The sequence below is a fragment of the Cnephaeus nilssonii genome, assembly GCF_951640355.1.
Source record: "Cnephaeus nilssonii genome assembly, chromosome: 20".
Classification (NCBI taxonomy): domain Eukaryota; kingdom Metazoa; phylum Chordata; class Mammalia; order Chiroptera; family Vespertilionidae; genus Cnephaeus; species Cnephaeus nilssonii.
In genome coordinates, this window is record NC_137091.1 from 10,222,726 (window position 1) to 10,242,131 (window position 19,406).

The 19,406-nt window shown below is 39.3% G+C and overlaps 1 protein-coding gene and 1 pseudogene across 2 annotated transcripts in view; both read right to left on the reverse strand.

The window, feature by feature from the left end:
* The window catches only part of AP1G1 (adaptor related protein complex 1 subunit gamma 1), a gene marked incomplete at its 5' end in the record, with an annotated part of 92,089 nt that extends 79,503 nt beyond the window's left edge, over positions 1–12,586 (reverse strand). The window contains one exon of the mRNA XM_079800328.1: positions 12,196–12,586. The remainder of the gene's footprint in view (positions 1–12,195) is intronic.
* On the reverse strand, positions 10,514–19,397 carry LOC307092462 (small ribosomal subunit protein eS6-like; annotated as a pseudogene). The gene is made up of 5 exons: positions 19,377–19,397; positions 18,972–19,151; positions 18,361–18,745; positions 12,196–12,317; positions 10,514–10,568 (listed from the first exon to the last, which is right to left on the reverse strand). The product of its transcript is annotated as a small ribosomal subunit protein eS6-like (transcript).
* Positions 19,398–19,406: the final 9 nt, after the last annotated feature.

Consider the following 19,406-nt stretch of genomic DNA (forward strand, 5'->3'; position numbering starts at 1 on the left):
GCTGCCCCCTGGTGGTCAGTGTGCTCCCACAGAGGGAGTGCCACTCAGCCAGAAGCCGGACTCATGGCTGGCGAGCGCAGCGGTGGTGGCGGGAGCCTCTCCCGCCTCTGCTGCAGGTGGGCGGTAAGGAGTGAGGGGTCCCAACTGCAAGAGGAGGAGCAGGCCTAAGCTGGCAGGCGGACGTCCCTCAAGGGGTACCAGACTGAGAGAGGGTGCAGGCCGGGCTAAGGGCTCTAGTAAAAATATATTTAAGCACTAGCCTGTTTGACTCAGTGGATAGAGTGTCGGCCCACAGACCAAAGGGTCCCGGGTTTGATTCCGATCAAGGGCACATACTTTGGTTGCAGGCTCCGCCCCAGCCAGGGCCCTGGTCAGGGCTCACGCAGAAGGTAACCAATCAGTGTTGTTTCTCTCACATCAATGTTTCCCTCTGTCTTTCCCTCTCTCTTCTATTCTCCCTAAAAATCAATGGAAAAATATCCTCAGGTGAGGATTAACAAAAACATAATAATAAAAAAATAAATTTAAAAAGATAACAATTGTATCTGTGGAATAACCCATTTCTAAAAATTTTATAGTTCAGATACTGTCTGCTCATATTAACTGAACTACCTAATCCATCAAAAACTGAGAAAGATATGTTAAGTCTAACATTATGACTGTGTTTCTATTCATCTCTCCTTTTATATCTAAACATTTATATTTAGTAGTTCAATTATTTTTTTCAATGCCTGTCCATATGTTTTATATTCACATGGCTTGTACACTGTATCAAATTAAATGTCCCTCTTTAGGACAAGGATGAACAGAGAACACAGAAAAACTAAAAGTCTGACTTGTTAAGGTATAGGGATTATAGATTATTGTATTTCTATTTCATTAGTGGTTATTTGGCAGATAATGGTGAAAATATAGAGGAACTTTTTGAAAAATTTTTATGCAAAATGGTTCAACAAAATGAGGTGTTGGAGCTTTAACTAAATTAGATTACCCAAAGAATAATCAAAATGATAAATGATTACAGGAAATAAAATTTTAAACAGAAGAGACAAAAACAATCACCAAGTCTCCAGCTGTGAGAAAGGCATCAGGACTCAATCCTGCTCAGTTAACATTCTTCCCACTTCTGAGCTCATGCTACTGGGCTGTGTGAGCGACTGACAGCCAAAAGTCAAGAACATATTAAAAATATTGATCAAGAACATATAACAAAAAAAAACTGGGCTCCTGCTGCTATGTGGTCCTTCTTCCCCTAAACCTAAAGCGATTTTGAGCTCTAAATCTAAAGAGAATTCTAAATTAAAAGCAAATTTTCAATATTAAAATTACCTCCTTTTCTACCCAACACAAAGACTGTACTTGAATTCTTCCTTTTAAACTATAAGATTCAAGAAAAGAAATTAGATTTCAATTAATTTTGCCAATATTACTGTATAACATCTAGTCAGATTTGTAAGTATGGCTGAGAATGCTGAAGGGACCTAAGTTAACACTAAGCAAAATGCTCCAATAAAGGTTCCATGCTTTCTTTCTCACATTCTCCATACAGACTATTATATTATGCTCCACACAAAAGCCCTATTTCAGATTTTTATTCCATACACACATACACACACTTTAACAGCTGATAGCTCAATTTTGAAAATGAAATGTACTTTAATAAACACTGCCGTTATAATTATTCAAAGTATGTATATACATTTTTGGGATACACACACACACATAAATTCCTTTAATGCATTTACAACTCGCAAAATACTATGACCAAATTAATAAGAATACTTAATAGTTAGGAAGCTTACACCAATTAATCAATAGTATTACCCTTCAATCAGACTTTTACTTTCTAATATTATCTTATAGGTACCGACTGTCATTAATTAACTTAGCAAATTTTTTTCACTGTCTTTGTGTTTTTCCTCTCTGGGGGTGGGGAGAGCAGTAGTACAGATCTATTTTCCCTGCATGAATAAATGTGTTTATAGAAGGGAAATGTTCTACAGAATGAAGAAAAGGGGAGACCAGTATTAGTACATCACTGTTTGAATAAAAGAGATTAAATCTGGAGATAAGTATTTTGGTCACTGAGAGGCAAACACCATTGTGGGACAGGGATAGTTCTTTCATCAGGTTTTACTACAGCCTAGAACAGTGATGGGCAACCTTTTGAGCTTGGTGTGTCAAACTTCACCAAAAAACTGAGCATAACTCGGGTAGTGTGTCACTTTGAGGAAAAAACTAACTCCAAGACTCTAGTCGCAAATGTTTCATCCTCAGGAGCATCAAATGTTTCATCCTCGGCATGCGGCCGCGTGTCATCAGAAATGGCTACGCGTGTCAGTGCTGACACGCGTGTCATAGGTTCGCCATCACTGGCCTAGAATGATGAAACACTCAAGACCATTCAACTTTATATGCTTTGGTCTCAGGCTTACAATGTAACTTTCTGATTATTAACAGCCTTCTCAAGTACCTTGCCTCCCAAGTACCCCCATACAAGGAACAGGGTGCCCTGGAAAGTTGATACAGGTAATAAATGCTTAGCCCCTTGTGAATCACAACACTGTTATTCTAACTTACACATCAGTGAGTTTGCTTAGGCTGAATCATCCCTAGATGAAACACTGAAATGGAATTTCTGGATCTTCAAGGCTAAGGAGTAGGCTGTTCCACCACATTGAGATACCACCACACTGTCTAGGCAGCCAGCTAGCATCCATCTAAAAGGTCTTAAGCTCAATTCTCCTTAAAATACCACAGTAATTAATATGCTTAATTATCCATACCCAAAATTCACCAAATCTGAGATTTTAAAAATAGGTGTATGTAAATGCAAATACACCTAGTGAACAATTCAATTGCATTAAGATGCATGAAAAGCAGTCAAGGCCAAGCAATGATATATAAACAGGATCAAATCTAACCTGACACTAATAAAATAAAAAAATGTTTTCACTTTCCCTACCTCAATTGTCAAGAATTGTCACGAAATTCTCAAAACAAGGTCTTAGTTTTTTAAAGATATTCCTGAAAGGGCATAATAATAAATGTTAAGAGAGATTATCTGTGACTAGTGTGAATATAGATACCTTTTTAATTTCTGTATGTTTTCTGATATCTTTCAAATAATTAACATTATAAGCAATAAATCTTGCTTTAAAATTCAAAAAAATTTTAACAAAAACCAGAAGAATGGATAAAGTGAAACTGTAAACTTTCAAAATAATAAGATGGCATTCATCCTAAAAGAACAGTCACATTTATCTAAGTTTATTTTTCTACAGGATGGCATTAGAAAGTTTATTAATAAGTGATTTAATACTAAGATAAGTTTTCCCTAGTATATTCTTCATGAATCCAAGTTCTGTTAATTCGGGATATTAAGAAAGGGCTAGGGCAGGGATGGGAAGGTTATAGGAAATTAAAGAACCTTTTTAAACCAAAGTTTCTGACATAAGTTAGAAAGGGAAAAAGTCCCTTGACAACAGTGTCAAAAACTATAAAATATCAAGGAATAAATTTAGCAATAAAGGTATTGGAACTAGGTGAAGAAAACTATTAAATCAATTAAACCTTTACTGAAGGACCTAAAACTAAAACCAGACCTGAACAAATTTCATTATAATAAAGAAAAATAGTCATCATTAAAAATGTCACACCTCCCAAAATTAATATATGAATATAATGCAATCCAAATAGTAGACCTTTTGAGGTTTTCTGAAGTCAACAGAATTATTTTCCATCAATATAGATATAAAATAAATGTTTAAGGATAGTCATCCACAGCCTCTGCCTTGGTTGCACAAAATGTCTTACTCAAGCAATAAAATTATTGTTTTAACTAAAAAAAAGAATAGAGAAATTTTAAAAGTACAGTGATAGGAGCTTTTCTTAATAGAGTGTAACTTTCTATAAAGTTGTTATACTCAAAACAGTAAAATAATACCACAGGAAGAGAAAAACAGAATATCCAGAAATAGAATAAATATATATGGGAACTTAACATATGATATGGTAGTATTTAATTCATTGAGGAAAGAATGGTTTATTATTTAGCCTGGCCGGTGTGGCTCAATGGTTGAGCATTATCCCCGGCACCAAGAGGCTACCAGTTGGCTTCCTGGACAGGACACATGCCCAGGGTTGCCAGGTCCATCCCCAGTACGAGTGCAGGAGGCAGCCGATCAATGTTTCTCTCTCATCAATGTTTCTCTCTCTCTCTCTCTCTCTCTCTTCCTCTTTCTCTAAAGTCAATAAAAACATTTTTTTAAAGAAATTACCAAATGGGTTTTTTTAAAGAATGGTTTATTTAGGCCTGACATAGTTGGCTCTCTATACAAAGGAAAACCCTAAGACCCCCCCAACACTCTTCATACCATATAAAGTTAATTCCAGATGAATAAATATATGTGTCATACAACAAAGAATTAATTTACCATAAGGGGTTCCTACAAGGTAAGGAGAAAAACTTAAAAATGAACCAAGAACATCAATTCTCAATAAAGGAAATCCAAATGGGGAAAAATAAAAATCAAAAAAAGCTAGCTCTTGCCCTACCTGGTTTGGCTTGGTGGATAAAGCATCAGCCTGTGGACTGAAGGGTCCCAGGTTCAATTCCAGTCAAAGACACGTACCTCGGCTGTAGGCTCAGCCCCCAGCCCTGGTCAGGGTGCACATGGGAGGCGACCAATCGATGTGTCTCTCTCACATCGATGTTTCTCTCTCACTGTCTCTCCCCCTCCCTTCCACTCTCTCTAAAAATCAATGGGAAAATATCTCGGGTGGGAATTAACAACAAAAAAAGCTAGCTCTTGCCCTGGCTGGTGTTAGAGCAGTGGTTAGAGCACTGGCCTTAGCATGGAAGGGTCAGGTCACAGGTCAAGGTTTGGATTCCTGGTCAAGGGCAGGTACTTGGGTAGCAGGTTCGATCCCCAGCCCTGGCCAGGTGTGTGCAACCAATCAATGTGTATCTCTTTCACATCTATGTTTCTCTCCTGCAGCCCCTCCCCACTCTAAAAAAAAAAATCAATGGAAAAATATTCTCAACTGAGGGTTAACGAGAAAAAAAAAAAAAAGCTAGCTCTAGTAACAGTCAAGGAAATTAAATTTAAAACAAAACTGAGAAACCATTTATCACATAGCAGTCCAGTAAAAATTAAATAATTACATCTAACAATGTGACAATATGGAAAACCCACTGCCTATAGGGATGGAAATTATGACAACCTATTTAAAGAGTAATCTGACAATAATATGTAAAATATACTTCCTTTAACCCAGAAATCCCATCTTGGAGACTATTTGCAGAAATAAAAGCATCAGCAAGCCCGGCCGGTGTGGCTCAGTGGTTCAGCATCGACCCATGAACCAGGAGCTCCCGGGTTCGATTGCCGGTCAGGGCACATGCCCGGGTTGCAGGCTCCATCCCCAGTTGGGGGCGTGCAGGACGCAGCCGATCCATGATTCTCTCTCCTCATTGATCTCTCTCTCTCTCTCTCTCTCTCTCTCTCTCTCTCTCTCTGCCTTCCTCTCTGAAATCAATAAAAATATATTTTAAATAAAGAAATAAATAAAAAATAAAAGCATCAGCAAATAAGGTAATATGTACAAGGATATTCACTGTAACACTGTTAGTGGTAGCAAAATCTAGAAACAATCTGAATGTCCACATAAAAATAGCAAAATAAATTATATATGGTACATCTATACTATGAGATATAATAGCGATGTTTAAAAGAACAAAATAGATTTATATTTACTGACCATGATGTGTTAAGAAAAGCCTGTTACAGAGTAATATAAAAACAAAGAAGCTCTACATATTTACACTTACGTAAGTATCTATAGTATTTGACCAAAGCATGGAGAGAAATAATGAAGTAAAATGGCTAGGAAGTAATAATAAAGGGGTTGAGGGAAATGAATAGCTTTTATTTATTTTAAATTATTTTCGTTTTTTATTTTAGAGAGGAAGGTAGAGGGAGAGAGAGATAGAAACATCAATGATGAGAGAGAATCACTGACTGGCTGCTTCCTGCATGCCCTCCACTGGAAACCAATCCTGCAACCTGGGCATGTGCCCTTGACCGGAATTAAACCCAGGACCCTTTAGTCCACAGGCCAACATTCTATCCACTGAGCCAAACCGGCTAGGGTGGAAATGAATAGCTTTCTTAAAAGTATGTCTTTAGCCCAGCCAGCTTGGCTTGGTGGCTGAGCATCAACTTATGAACCAGGAGGTCACAGTTCGATCCCCAGTCAGGGCAAATGCCCAGGTTAATGGGGTCAATTCCCAGTGTGGCCAAAAACAGATTTAAAAAAGCTACATCTTGCAGGAGGCAGCCGATCAAGGATTCTCTCTCATCACTGATGTTTCTCTCTCTCTCTCTCTCTCTCCTCTCTCTCTCTCTCTCTCTCTCTCTCTCTCTCTCTCCCTCTCTCTCCCCCTTCCTCTCTGAAATCAATAAAAATATTTTTATAAGTATGTCTTTAAATTTTTTTCACTTATTGCAATGGATACCTATTATTTTGTAAGTTAAGATAGATGAAAAAACAAAAACCCTTAGCACTATAAAGTAGATTATTCAAACACTAACGGAGAGTCAATTAACAAATCAATGAACTATCAACATATTTCCATTTCGGGGTGGGGGAAAAGTCTGAAGTTCTCAATTCATTATTAGTTTCCTTAGCATAATAAATTACATAATAGCCATTCAAAAGAAAAAAAGGTGGCGGGAAGAGTAGATTTCTTTGCTGTCTGCTTGAAGCTTTTGCATAAGAAAAAGTCTGAGTAAATCACAAAGAGTAAAGGATAATAGCAATTTCAGAATTAAACAAATAAATAATTTTTCAAAGTCGTGAAGACAAGGTTTTGTATGTTTCCTACACCTGAAAATAAACTGCATTGACATCAACTCTACCAGTCACAAGTAAATGACCTGCAGTAGATTCACATAATTCACTCAGCACCCTGACAGCTTTTGGCTCTAGCATCGACCAATTACCATATAGCTGAGCACCAGAACAATTTTTTTCATATTATTTTCATTCATATAATCTACTCCACAGAGTAGCTACTAGCTGTCAGGCACTGTGCTTTGCACTAGGGATACTCCAAATTAGATGGTTCTTATCTTCTGAAGACACAGGGAAAGTAGACAATAAGTACTAAAAAAGGGCTGCGCCTCTTTGCCTGGGGGTATAGAGAGAAGGAAGAACAGGTTCACTGGTGGAGGGAGAAAGATTCCAGGTATAGGAAGAACAGGTATAAGGAGAGTGAAAGAACATGGAGTATTCAAGGAACAGCAAAAACTTCAGTATATGTAAATAAAAATAATACAACTACATGCTAATAAAATCAAATTGTAAGCTACTTCCTCATTCTACTTTCTAAAATAATCAACATTTATTAAGCTTTCATCATGGAAAGTTTTAAAAGAAAATACAGAGGTCAAGCATTACCTGGTAGAGATAAATACACATTTATAAAACACCACATATATCGGGTACTATCAGAAAAAAAGGTTCTTTCCTCTTACAATACTTTCCTTCAAGGATCATACAAAAAAACTAATACCAGCCAAGATTCAATTACTCTGCACATGTGCCTAATTATTTTCAGCATTCATCTCAAACCAGTATTTTGACCATATTTTTAAAGTATCATGTATTCAAAATTTTCATAAAGTGAGAAGGGAACCAAATATTTTGTACAGACTTCTAAAAAGGAATAAAAAATTATCTTCCCTTCCTTTTCTTCAGCTTAAAACTGAACAATTTCCCAATAGTGAGGTTTAGTAAATAGTTTCACTAAATGGAGCTGTAAAGACACTAATGGAACTTCTTTTAATTTGAGGTGTACAACTGTGTGGTCATTTACAAGTTAGATCTTATAACCAAATACTGTACACCATCTATTCTATGGCAGTCTTTATTTTAACCCAAAGCCTTGTAAAAAGGGATGTGCAAAAATTTTACAGTTCCAAAGATTTAAGTTCATGTCTTTCTCATATTTACTCTTCCCAAGAATACATAACATTAACCTCAAGCCAGACAAGCTGAAAAGCCTAGGATGGTTGGTACAATGAAAATATAGTCAGCTACAACAAGCAAGCTGGAGTGAGCAAAGCAACTTTGTGTCAGGTTACACAGTGACTGTCACTCTGTAACAACAGAGAAAGGGGGGCGGAAACTACTTGCCTTTAAGATGTCTTTAAATATTCATAAAGTACAAAAGTCACAAATATCTTCTCCACCTTTTAAAAAATGAATTTTTTCATTCTAAGTCTATTTTTCACTGACAACATTTATAACTTATTAATAATTTTCTCGCTCCAGTGGTTTAAGTGGGCCAAAAAACAAACAAACAAAAAACTTCTAAGTACTCTGTGATAAAAAAGCATTTCTCGTTTCAATCACATTATCCTAAACCTTGCACTTTTACACAAATGTTAGTTGATGCTGACTCAAGTTTGGCAAGTATGTTTTTTATCTATTTACTTACTTCAGGGCCCTTCAAACATGGATGTGACTGTTCTAGTAACCAGAATTCATACCAAATTAAGTGGGATGTGCTACTCCTTCAGTGAAGAAAAAATCTTACACATATTTTAAAGATAGAAATGACTGCCTTTACAAAAAATTAGATTTTCTATGCAAAAAGGCAAATGAAAATATTCTGCTACTGTTTGACAAAGATGATTTTCAAATCCTGTAAGCCAAGAAATATAAGAGCTTAGATAAATCTACATGTTCTCCTCATTTTAAAATTGCTTGCTACTTTAAATATTATCCTGAATGAAAGAAACTGAATAAATGTAACAAAGGGATAAATGAAAGCAAATAAAAATTGAATCATAAACACCAAAAACAGCTAAACAAGTTGTTGGGAGTTTGAAGAAAAGTTATTGTTGTAGATTTTCTGACACTAAACCCAAATAATAATTTAAAAATTTTTATATCAATTAAGTCCCTCTGTATACACAAAACTTTTAAATCCTCATCAAATATGAAATAAGCATTTCAAAAATCTGTTTTGGTAAGTAGCTTCCCAATTCAATTTTTTAATTAAAAATAATCTTTTGAGCCCTAGCCAGTTTTTCTCAGTGGATAGAGCATCCGCACCAGTACTGAAGGATCAGGTCAGTTTTTAAAATTAGGAGAACATGTAGATTTATCTAAGCTCTTATATTCAATTCCGGTCAAAGGCACACACCTTGGTTTCAGGTTCAATCCCCACCCTGATTGGGGGCAAGTGGAGGGTGTGGGAGGCAACCAATTGTTTCTCTCTGAGTCTTCCACCTCCCTTCCACTCTCTCTAAAAAAATCAATGGAAAAATATCCTCAGGTAAGAATTAATAAAAAACAAACCTTTTGAAAAAAATACTTTTTCAACTTTTTCAATTGGTATAAAAAGTTTTCATAAATCACAAAAACCCGGGTTTGTTTCAGTACAAAACTGATTTCAAGACTACTTTAAAAAATAAATAGGTCACCAAAGGTTTTGCTGACAATTTTTATACTTTATAGTTTCACTCTCAAATCTAGAGCTTGCTGTCAATGAAACATACCAAAGAACTGCTCCCAAAAGAAAATGAATTAAGGTTTCCTGAATAATAATTTCAAGTATAATCCCAACACGGTTAGACAAAGCAGACATTCAAGTCTGTCGGTTCTGATAAATCAACAATGCACTAAACACCATTTTGCTTATAATTTGTAAGACAAAAAGACACTTTCTCCAATTGAATGCAAAACATTTAAATACCAGTACAGTGTGCCACAAAATGAACTGAGTTAAATAACACCTATCTAATAGCTCTTCCAATACCTTGTTGGGTGTTTTTTTGTTGTTGTTGTTGTTTTTAATATATTTTATTCATTTTTTACAGAGAGGAAGGGAGAGGGATAGAGAGTTAGAAACACCAATGAGAGAGAGACATCGATCAGCTGCCTCCTGCACACCCCCGACTGGGGATGTGCCCGCAACCAAGGTACATGTCCTTGACCGGAATCGAACCTGGGACCCTTCAGTCCACAGGCTGACGCTCTATCCATTGAGCCAAACCGGTTAGGGCCCAATACCTTGTTTTAAACCTGTAACTCAGAGATGAAACATTTCAGTAGCAACTACAAGGGCATATTTAGTAAATGAGTGAGTATTCCACAATGTTTGGTATTTGACAGTTGCTTTAAATCAGAGGTGGGGAACCTTTTTTCTGCCAAGGGCCATTGGGATATTTATAACATCATTCGCTTAATTTAATTAATTTAATATAAATTCATATTGCTATGAAAAAAAGCTCCTAGGTTTATTGAATTTTGAGCCCTGCCTTCGGTTGCCTTGGCAGGGACAGACCGAAGGAAGGGCCAGAAGTTCCCCACCCCTGCTTTAAACCAAAAATAAATAAATAACTCCATAGCTTCAGAGTCAATACACAAATAGTAACTAAGATTTTTTTTAAAAAAGTCTCCTTAAAACAAGAACACTGACTATTTACAATGAAAACATTCAGTCTTCTACTAAGACATCATATGACCGGTACAGGAATGTACTACCTGATAATCTGACGATAAGAAAAATGCATTTGTACATGAATTGGAAGAATTGAAAGATTTGACCCAGTTCAAGTTATACATTTTAGTTTCATCAGTCACTAGACTGTAATCTCAAATAAGTTATTGCTCTTTTGAGAATGTAAAAACCCAGGCTAAGATGACATAGAGGGGATTCAATTACACATACTAACTTGAAATGTAGGAAATCATCAGAGAATTACTGTGAAATGCTTTTCATTCAAGCATGCTATACTGCAAACATACTTAAGGGTAGAATAAAAGTGGCGATGCCCGGCCGGTGAGGCTCACCAGTTGAACGTCCACCCAGGAACCAGGAGGTCGTGGGGTTGATTCCTGGTCAGGGCACGAGCCCTGATCCCCAGTGGGGATGCGTGCAGGAGACAGCCACCGATGTTTCTCTCTATCACTCTCCCTCTCTGTCTCTCAAAATAAATAAAAACATTTTCTAAAGTGGTGAGATTACGGGTACCTGGAGAATCTCTATTTTTAAACTGAAGGTTAACGTGTATATAGTCTGACAAATCTTACTGGGAGCAGAGGAATCCCAACTATTCCCTGGAAAATCCAAGTATTTTTTAGGATCAGTCAGCTAAGATCATTACAGAGCAAAATACCTGAAAGTTAAGAGCACTAAGAAATCTTCATTCACTCCTCTGTTCTGTTAACTAATCCCTACAGCGGCCAAAAAAAAAAAAGTTACATTCCTTTCTACCTTTATCAGATGAAGATTCTTCTTCACAGGCAGATTTTCATGCCCAAGGACATATAACACCAAGAAAAACACATAAGTGTCAATGAGCACCAAAAAGCTAAATGTTCAGCACAAGAAGGGGTTCCACAAAATGAGAAAACACCTGACAGCCTCCTCCCTACCTATTCCCCCAAAAAGCCATTTAATCAGCTTTATAAACATTCACGGCAGAAGTACACTCTGAGCGAGACACCCAACCCTAACAGGGAAACAGAATCAACCGTCCCGACTCTTTGAGGCAGTCGGGAAGATGGGGAGAATTATTAGAAACTGACGTCCGCAGGATCAGGAGTTTGAGAGAAGGGTAAGCAGTGTACTGGAAGGTGAGTTTGAACACACACACACACACACACACACACACACACACACAGCGGAAAATTAGGAAAGAAGTTGGTCGGAAGATTAGAAGGAGGCGAGGCCGATGTCCGCTTCTGAGAGGACGGCATTGCAGGTGCAGACAGCAATTAACTTAGCACTTGGAAATGCTGAAGAGTTCTACGAAAGACCTGACTCGGGTACAAGATGCAAAAAAAATGTTGGTACGTGGCTCTCTGAATGAGCCCTCAAAGAAGGGTCGCAGCCCGATAAAGTCAATGGGTCCAAGGAGGCGGGCGCCGGCCGGGCAACTCCACAGCACGGAACGCAGTGGTGCGCACAGCCTCCCGGTCCGAGGCCTCAGGGTCGGCGGGCAAGAAGTGGGAGCAGCCCCTGGGGCTCCGGGCCCCTCCTGGCCCAGCCTCGGTCCTCTCGTCTCACCCCCCACAGCCTGGGACCGGAGCCCTGGGAAGCTTCCGGCCGAGCGCTCCCGGCAGGCGTGGGGCAAAAGCAGCAAAATGCTTCTTAGCGCTGCGAGTGACACTCACCGGCCCGAAACCTCGAATGAAACCAGCAGCTCCGGGGGCGGCGGCAGCAGTGGCAGCAGGAACCGAACATCCAAAATGGCGGCTCCCTCGGCCACACCACCGCTACTGCAGGCGGAGGGATCCTTAGGAGGAAGGGAGTTTTTTAACTAAGTTCACACACTATCGCCAAAACCTCGGTCCCTATCTTCCTCCCCTTGTCGATTCCGCGTCCTCTGACTGCAACTTCCCGTGCCTCCCCTCTCCTGTTCTCCAAGAAAACTCGGACCCTGCCGAGGACTATTTGCCAAGGAGGAGGTGACTGCTCCTGGCAGAGCGACGCAAAGCGTAGCAAGGGTCGGGGCTGTCACTGATGACGCGAGACGCTGCTGCCGAGTCACCGCTGAGAAGAGTCTGAGCGAGAAAGATCCGGCTGACCCTGGAGCCGACGGACATTGGTTCCGCTTGGGTGGGGCGGGGCGGGGCTACCAGGAAGCGACCCGGCCACCTGAAGGGGGCGGGGCTAGCAAGGTAGCCTAGGAAGTGGGAGAAGCGAAGCCGGTGGGGACCCGGAGCTCGGAGCTGGGCTGAGCGGTCCTAACGCGCGAGGATCCCAAACTCTTTCCTATCACCTTTGAAACCTTAGCTTTTCTCTTCAGGTACAAGTCAGGAACATGCTCCAGGTGGTCTTGGATTCTGTGGTTTTATGGTATCCTTGCAACATATTTTACTTTTAAAAATTAGAGGGTGCCAGTTATCATCGCAGCCTGCATTGGACGAGTTGTTTATAAACTCTTAGGGCCTCAATTTCCTCATAGATAAAAGAGCTAAAATCCTTCCAGAGTGGGCTTTCTGACTGACTTCATGAACTAATGACCTGAGCCAAAGACAGTCTAACCAGACAGTTACTGGCTTGATAAATAATTACTAACACCTGATAACGAATATTTTCCGTGTGAACGTACAGACAGCCATGATATCTTGGCCCATTTAAAGGAAAGGTGACCTACCTAAGCTAAAATCCTCCAGGTATATTGGCAGTAAAGTACCCGCCAAAGTAAATAAAGTACAGTACCTGGTTGGATGCCAAAGAGAACTAAACTAACCACAAATCAGGAGTTTAGGACTTGTCATAGCCAGGAGTTTGCAACTTTTTCCTTAGCCACACTCATTCAGGAATGTCAAAAGATTTTACAAAAATTGAGTGGGCCCACCTGTACAATTTTGTTCTTGCACTTACTGGGGCATGCCAAGTGGCTGGGGGAAAAAGGCCAAGGACATAATAATAGTAATTATTTTTATTATTAAATATTGATATCACACACTGCTTATAAAAGCGTTTTCATATGTATAACTTGACCTCCCAACAATCTGACTCAGACTAGATAAGCATATATAACTTAGTTTTACAAATAAGACTGAGGCTCAGAGAAACTGACATGCTGAAAGACTCTCCGGCTCCCCTCCCCTATGGGGTTCTGTATACCTGTGCCACCTTGCAAATTAGAAAAGGGTACCTGGTCTGGCTGCTGTGGTTGGGTGTCATCCTGTGGACCGAAAGGTTGCTGGTTCAATTTCCAGTCAGGGCACATACCCAGGTAGGGGGCATGCTGGAGGCAGCCAATCCATGTTTCTCTCTATCTCTCCCTTTCCTCTCCTCTCTAAAAATCAATAAAAAAATATTTTTTTAAGAAAAAAGGTACACACCCACCCACACCCACAGGCAGGGTAGAATCAACCAAGGGCAATGGTTTGGGGGGCAGAATGCTTATGGAATTCAGTCGCCTCATACCCATGCACTAATATACAGTGCAACTCTGGATCACAAAGCTAGTAAATATGTACAGTTGTACAGTTGGCCATCAGTATCCTTCGGTTCCTCATAGGAGGATTCAACCAACCATGACTGGAAAATAGTTGGGAATAAAAATGTTATGTTGTTGCTGATGTGTACTATGTAGTCAGGCCTACAATGGTTGACTCTGTACTAAATATGTACAACTTCTTGTCATTATTCCCTAAACAATCCATCATGACAACTAGCTATATAGCATTTACATTGTATAAGGTATTATAAGTAATCTAGAGATGATTTAAAGCATATGGAAGGATATGCATGATTATAGGCAATTACTATGCTATTTTATATAAGGTATTTTAGCATCCTTGGATTTTGGTATCCATGGGGGTCCTGGAACCAATCCCCCACAGATTCTGAGGGCTGACTGGTAGTAGTATAAAATTAGAAGACCATAATTATGTCTTGACATGGGTTCCTCTGAGGTATAGCTATGCATGAACACATGCTAAAATTCTACAGTTTGAGACTCCCATAAAAGTAAGGAGTTTGCAGGTTGCAAAGCAGTTAAAGTATTCCATTTGCAAGGTCACAAAAATTCGCTTAGAGGTCAGATTTAAATGTTTACCATTGAGAACCACCAAAGAAAAGTTAAACCATCTTATTAAGAAGAGGAAGGAGCTTTTTTCTACCATTCCAAATGACAGATAATTAAAGAGAAAAGGGCATACATTATAAAATGTAAACCCTCTTTATGTATTTTTTAAACATATTTATCTTTATAATTACCACATTCCTCCTTTAATGCAACTGAAACTGAAAGCAATTGACCAAATATATAGCATAGTCATCATTATTCTGGGATCTTTAGTTTCTGAGGTTAGCAGTTGAAATTTTGGAAGATTCACTCCCCACCTACTCAAACATAATCCCTAATTTCAGATAAATTTCAAATAAATGACAGCACATCAATGAAATGGAATACTATGCAGCCAATAAAAATGAAGCTATAGCTCTAACTTTATCATGAACTGACAGATACAGATTTTTTAAAACATATTACAAAATGGAATAAATGAGCCTGTAAAAAGTGTCTACTACTATATATACATAGGAAGAATAAAACTAAAATATAAGAATGGTTATCTTTGGATAGTAGGGTTTAGAGGATTTTTACTTTATTGTCTTTTTGTTGTTGTTGTTGTTTGTTTTTGTGTGTGTTTTTTGCAAGGAGCATACTGTGTTTTTATTTGAAAAAATAAGGCTTTTTACATTTTGGGGGGGAAAGTCCTTGTAAGATAATGCAGTTTTATGGATCTAAATGCTTAAGGAGATTTTTGTGTTTTAAACAGCAACAGCCTAAAAAAACAAAAACAAAAATTTTTAAACAAACAAAAATAAATAAGAAACAACAGCCTGAAAGAATGAAACAAATTTCCAGGAAGAGATAATGGCTAGGAGAAAAAAATCATTATTTTTATGGTTTTGTTTATTATTGATAACCTGCACATTACAATTTAACAAATAATAACAAACAACAAAAACAAAACTTTAGTTTTGGGCCAGGAGTCAGACCACGTGAATGCCAGGCCTGGCTGAGTGTAACTCACTTTGTGCCCTGAGTAAGGTGCTTGCCACCTCTGGGCTATTTCCTCAGCTAGCCAACATTTATGTATGACTAGTTCTATTGCATAGTAATTAAAAGTGTTGGTTTCTGGTGCTAGATTTTTAGGCTTTAAAACTGCTCTTCTTCTCTTTATTGTGTGACCTTCAGCAAGTTACTTAATATATCTGAGCACTTCTGAACCTCTGTGTACCCATCTGTAAAATGGAGTTAATAGTAGCATTGGCATCTGAAGGCTGGTGTGATAATTAAATGAGCTGATACACTTAAAATACTTAGGACAGCAGTTGGCACATAGTAAAGGCTCAATAAATACTAACTCTCTTAAGGATAAATATTAACATCCCCACTTTAGACATGAGTAAACAGAAGCTCAGAAAAAATATTTGTCACACCTACATACAGCAGAGACCGGACTCCAATCTAGACCTTTCAAGTTGGAATATACCTTTTGGCCTATATAGTAATCATTCAGCAAACATGCTGCCTGACTCTTCCCACTACCCGACACTGTTCTGGGGGTACAGAACCTGTAATAGGCATTTCAAAAGAGACTGTCCCTACTCTCCAGATAATAATGATCTCATTGAAGAAAACTAGATTTTTTTTAAAAAAATCCTCAAATACAAAACAAAACAAAAAGTCAATGATATTATTACTCAGTAGATAAATCCTAGTTCCAAAAAAAAAGCAGAAAGGTGAGAGATCAATCACTTGGAGCCAGAGCAGTGAAAGAGGGCTTTGGAGAGACATGACAGGCAGTTGGAATATGCGGTACTGGAGGTGGCGGCGGGGGGGGGGGGGGGGGGGGGGACCCTCTGTCTTCAGTGGGATCCTTAAATGGCTCAGCATCATCAACGGAAGCCATTTGACCTTTACCGCTGATGAGGAAAGCCCTCCCAGCAGAAATATGGTCAACGTCTTTCTCTGGGAACTCCTCCTACTCTCCATGTGCCAGAAACCTCAGCCAAGAAAGGAGAGTGAAGAGGCGACACAACCCTGTAGGAAATACAGGGGCATAAATCCAAGAGGCAGTTCCACTGGCCTGTTTTGTTATGGTCTGAATCATCCGAATCTCTAAATAAGCCGGAAAGTCAGAGAGAAATGAGTCCCTCTGTTGTGTATGTAATGCTCTTGCAAATGGGATTTTTACAGTTATTTTTAGCATGGTGCCTAATCGCAATTTATCCCGGCCTGAGAAAAGGGTTGAGGAATTAATCCTTCAGTTATGACAAAAGCCAGAAGTGAAGTAAATATTAAAAAGCCATACACTCTTTGACCTCCTACCAAGAACATTAGGAAGTCTACTACATGTTCCTTCAGAGTAAAGGCCAAAGCCCAGAGGATATCAAGCTCAGCCAGTCACTTTCTTTGCTTTAGAGATATTTTAAAAGAGGCAGCCCCCCTGAGATGTTTTGCATCATATTTATGTTATATTTGCATGTGGAATAGACTTTGTTTGAAAAATGAGTCTGTAAATGAGTCTGTATGATCCTGAAAGGATCATAAATTGCTTCTGTTCTCCTCTTTAAAATTTTTATTGATTGATTTTAAAGAGAAAGAGAGGAAGGAAGAGAGAGAAACATCAATTTGTTGTTCCTCTTATTTACGCATTCATTGGTTCAGTCTTGTATATGCCCTGACCAGGGATTGAACCCTTAACCTCGGGGTATCGGGGAAAACACTCTAACCAACTGAGCTACCCGGCCAGGGCCAGTTTTGTTTTCCTTTAGGTACAGAGCCCCATCCTTGTTTCTTTAAAATCAGTCCGTCCTGCCAGTTGCTTTAAAATTAGCCGGGGAAGTCCAAAAAGTGTCAGGACATGTTACTAACTGGGGCAGCCAATTCCTGGTACCCAGTTCAGAGAACAACACACTGCTTCTCCACCAAGCCCCTCACCCAGGCCAGAGGATGATCTAGGATTCCAACAGGTGCCAGGGTGAGGCATTTACTCCCGAGGAGAGGCAGCCAGCTTGTGGTGCGGGTCAGTCCCTGGCCTTGGATTTCAAAGATCCCTCCTCAAACCCTATACTCTTTGAATCACCTTGTTTTTTTTATAAGAGAGGAAGATCCTAAAATGAAACATTCAAGACAAAACTGATGTTTTAAAAGAGAGAAAATGTATACAGGCGTCACTCCTTTCACATGCCAAAGGGGCAATGTAAACTCGCCTGGGCACATAACATAGGGTCCTGAAATGAAGATGCTGCAGAACCAATAATCGCATTTAAAATTTGATTTATCATTTTTCTTCTTTTTCTTTTGAGATTTGAAGTTTGTTCTGATGTATTCATTCCTCTTAGAAAAATCTCATTTTTGACTGGAAATCGGACTTAGAGGTAGAAGCTCTCAGAGAGGACTCTTGGCAAATCTTTCTTTGGCCTCCTTCACTCTCTTCAGCGCATCTGTGGCCTCTTCCTGCTTTCTCTCAGGATGTTGTTTCTGCAGCGCAGCACGCTGACATTTGTGTTGCTGTTGCAGGACATTGGGAGTCACAAGACACTGAATCTTGGGTGCGTTGGTCTGAGGTTTCTTACCTTCTTCTTTTTTAATATGTTTTTTATTGATTTTTTAGAAAGAGAAGAAAGGGAGAGGGAGAGAGAGAAACATCCATGAGAGAGAACCATTGATTGGCCACCTCCTGCACGCCCCCTACTTAGGATTGAGCCCACAACCCAGGCATGTGCCCTGACCAGAATCGAACCTTCCACTTCTCCGTGCATGGGTCGATGTTCCACCAACTGAGCCACACTGGCCAGGGCCTTACTTTTTTTTTGTTTAGGGGCTTTCTCTCAACATACAGGCAGACATCATCTTCTTTAGAGAGACTGAAAAGTTTCCGGATTCTGCCTCCTCTTTTGGGCCCCAGGCGACATGAGACCAGGAACATCTTTCTCCCCTTTTGTTTACAATGACCACGTTGAGAACACTATGATTGGCATCTGCAACGTAACCCTGAACAGATTTGCACTTTCTCTCTCCAGTCCTCCTCCGTCTATAGCAGGAACACCCCTTAGCGGCAGGCAGACACAGCCGTGGGTCATGACACCCTGCTTCCTGGGGAAACCTGGTTTGTCATCCCAGTTTGTCATCCCACCACTGCTTTGAATCACAGAACCCTTCCATTCTTCACCCAGAGCATCAGCAGCAACTTCTTTCTTTTTTTTTAACTTTAATTTTTAAATATTTTTTTTATTGATTTCAGAGAGGAAGGGAGAGGGAGAGAGAGAGAGACAGAAACATCAATGATGAGAGAGAATCATGGATCGGCTGCCTCCTGCACACCCCACATTGGCATGTGCCCTGAATCGAACCGTGACCTCCTGGTTCATAGGTCAACACTCAACTATCAAGCCACTCCAGCCGGGCAGCAGCAACTTCTGTGGCCACACGCTTCTCATAAAAGGTACGAAGTTTGCGTTCATCATCCACTTCAATGAGTTTCTGGCAGCCAGTGGCTGGGAAAGAGATGTTCAGCTTCTTCCTGAAGCAGCCAGCCACCTCCGAGGCCCCCTGAAAAAGAGCAATTTGGCATTGTTCTAAGAACCTAAAACTGCTCTAAAAAATAGTCTCTTGAAAAGAAAAACAAATGAACAAAAAGTACCAGTTACACAAGAAACAAACAAAAATATAATTAATCTTGCCATCTTGTTTTCTCAGCTTCTCCTTTACCCAGTCTCATAGAATTATTAATATATAGTCCAATAGAACTTAGGTAATAGAAAGTAGATAGAAAATTAATATTTATTGAGGACCTACTAAGTGCTAAAAAGCTTTACATACATTATTTCTTTTAATCGTCATTATTTCCCC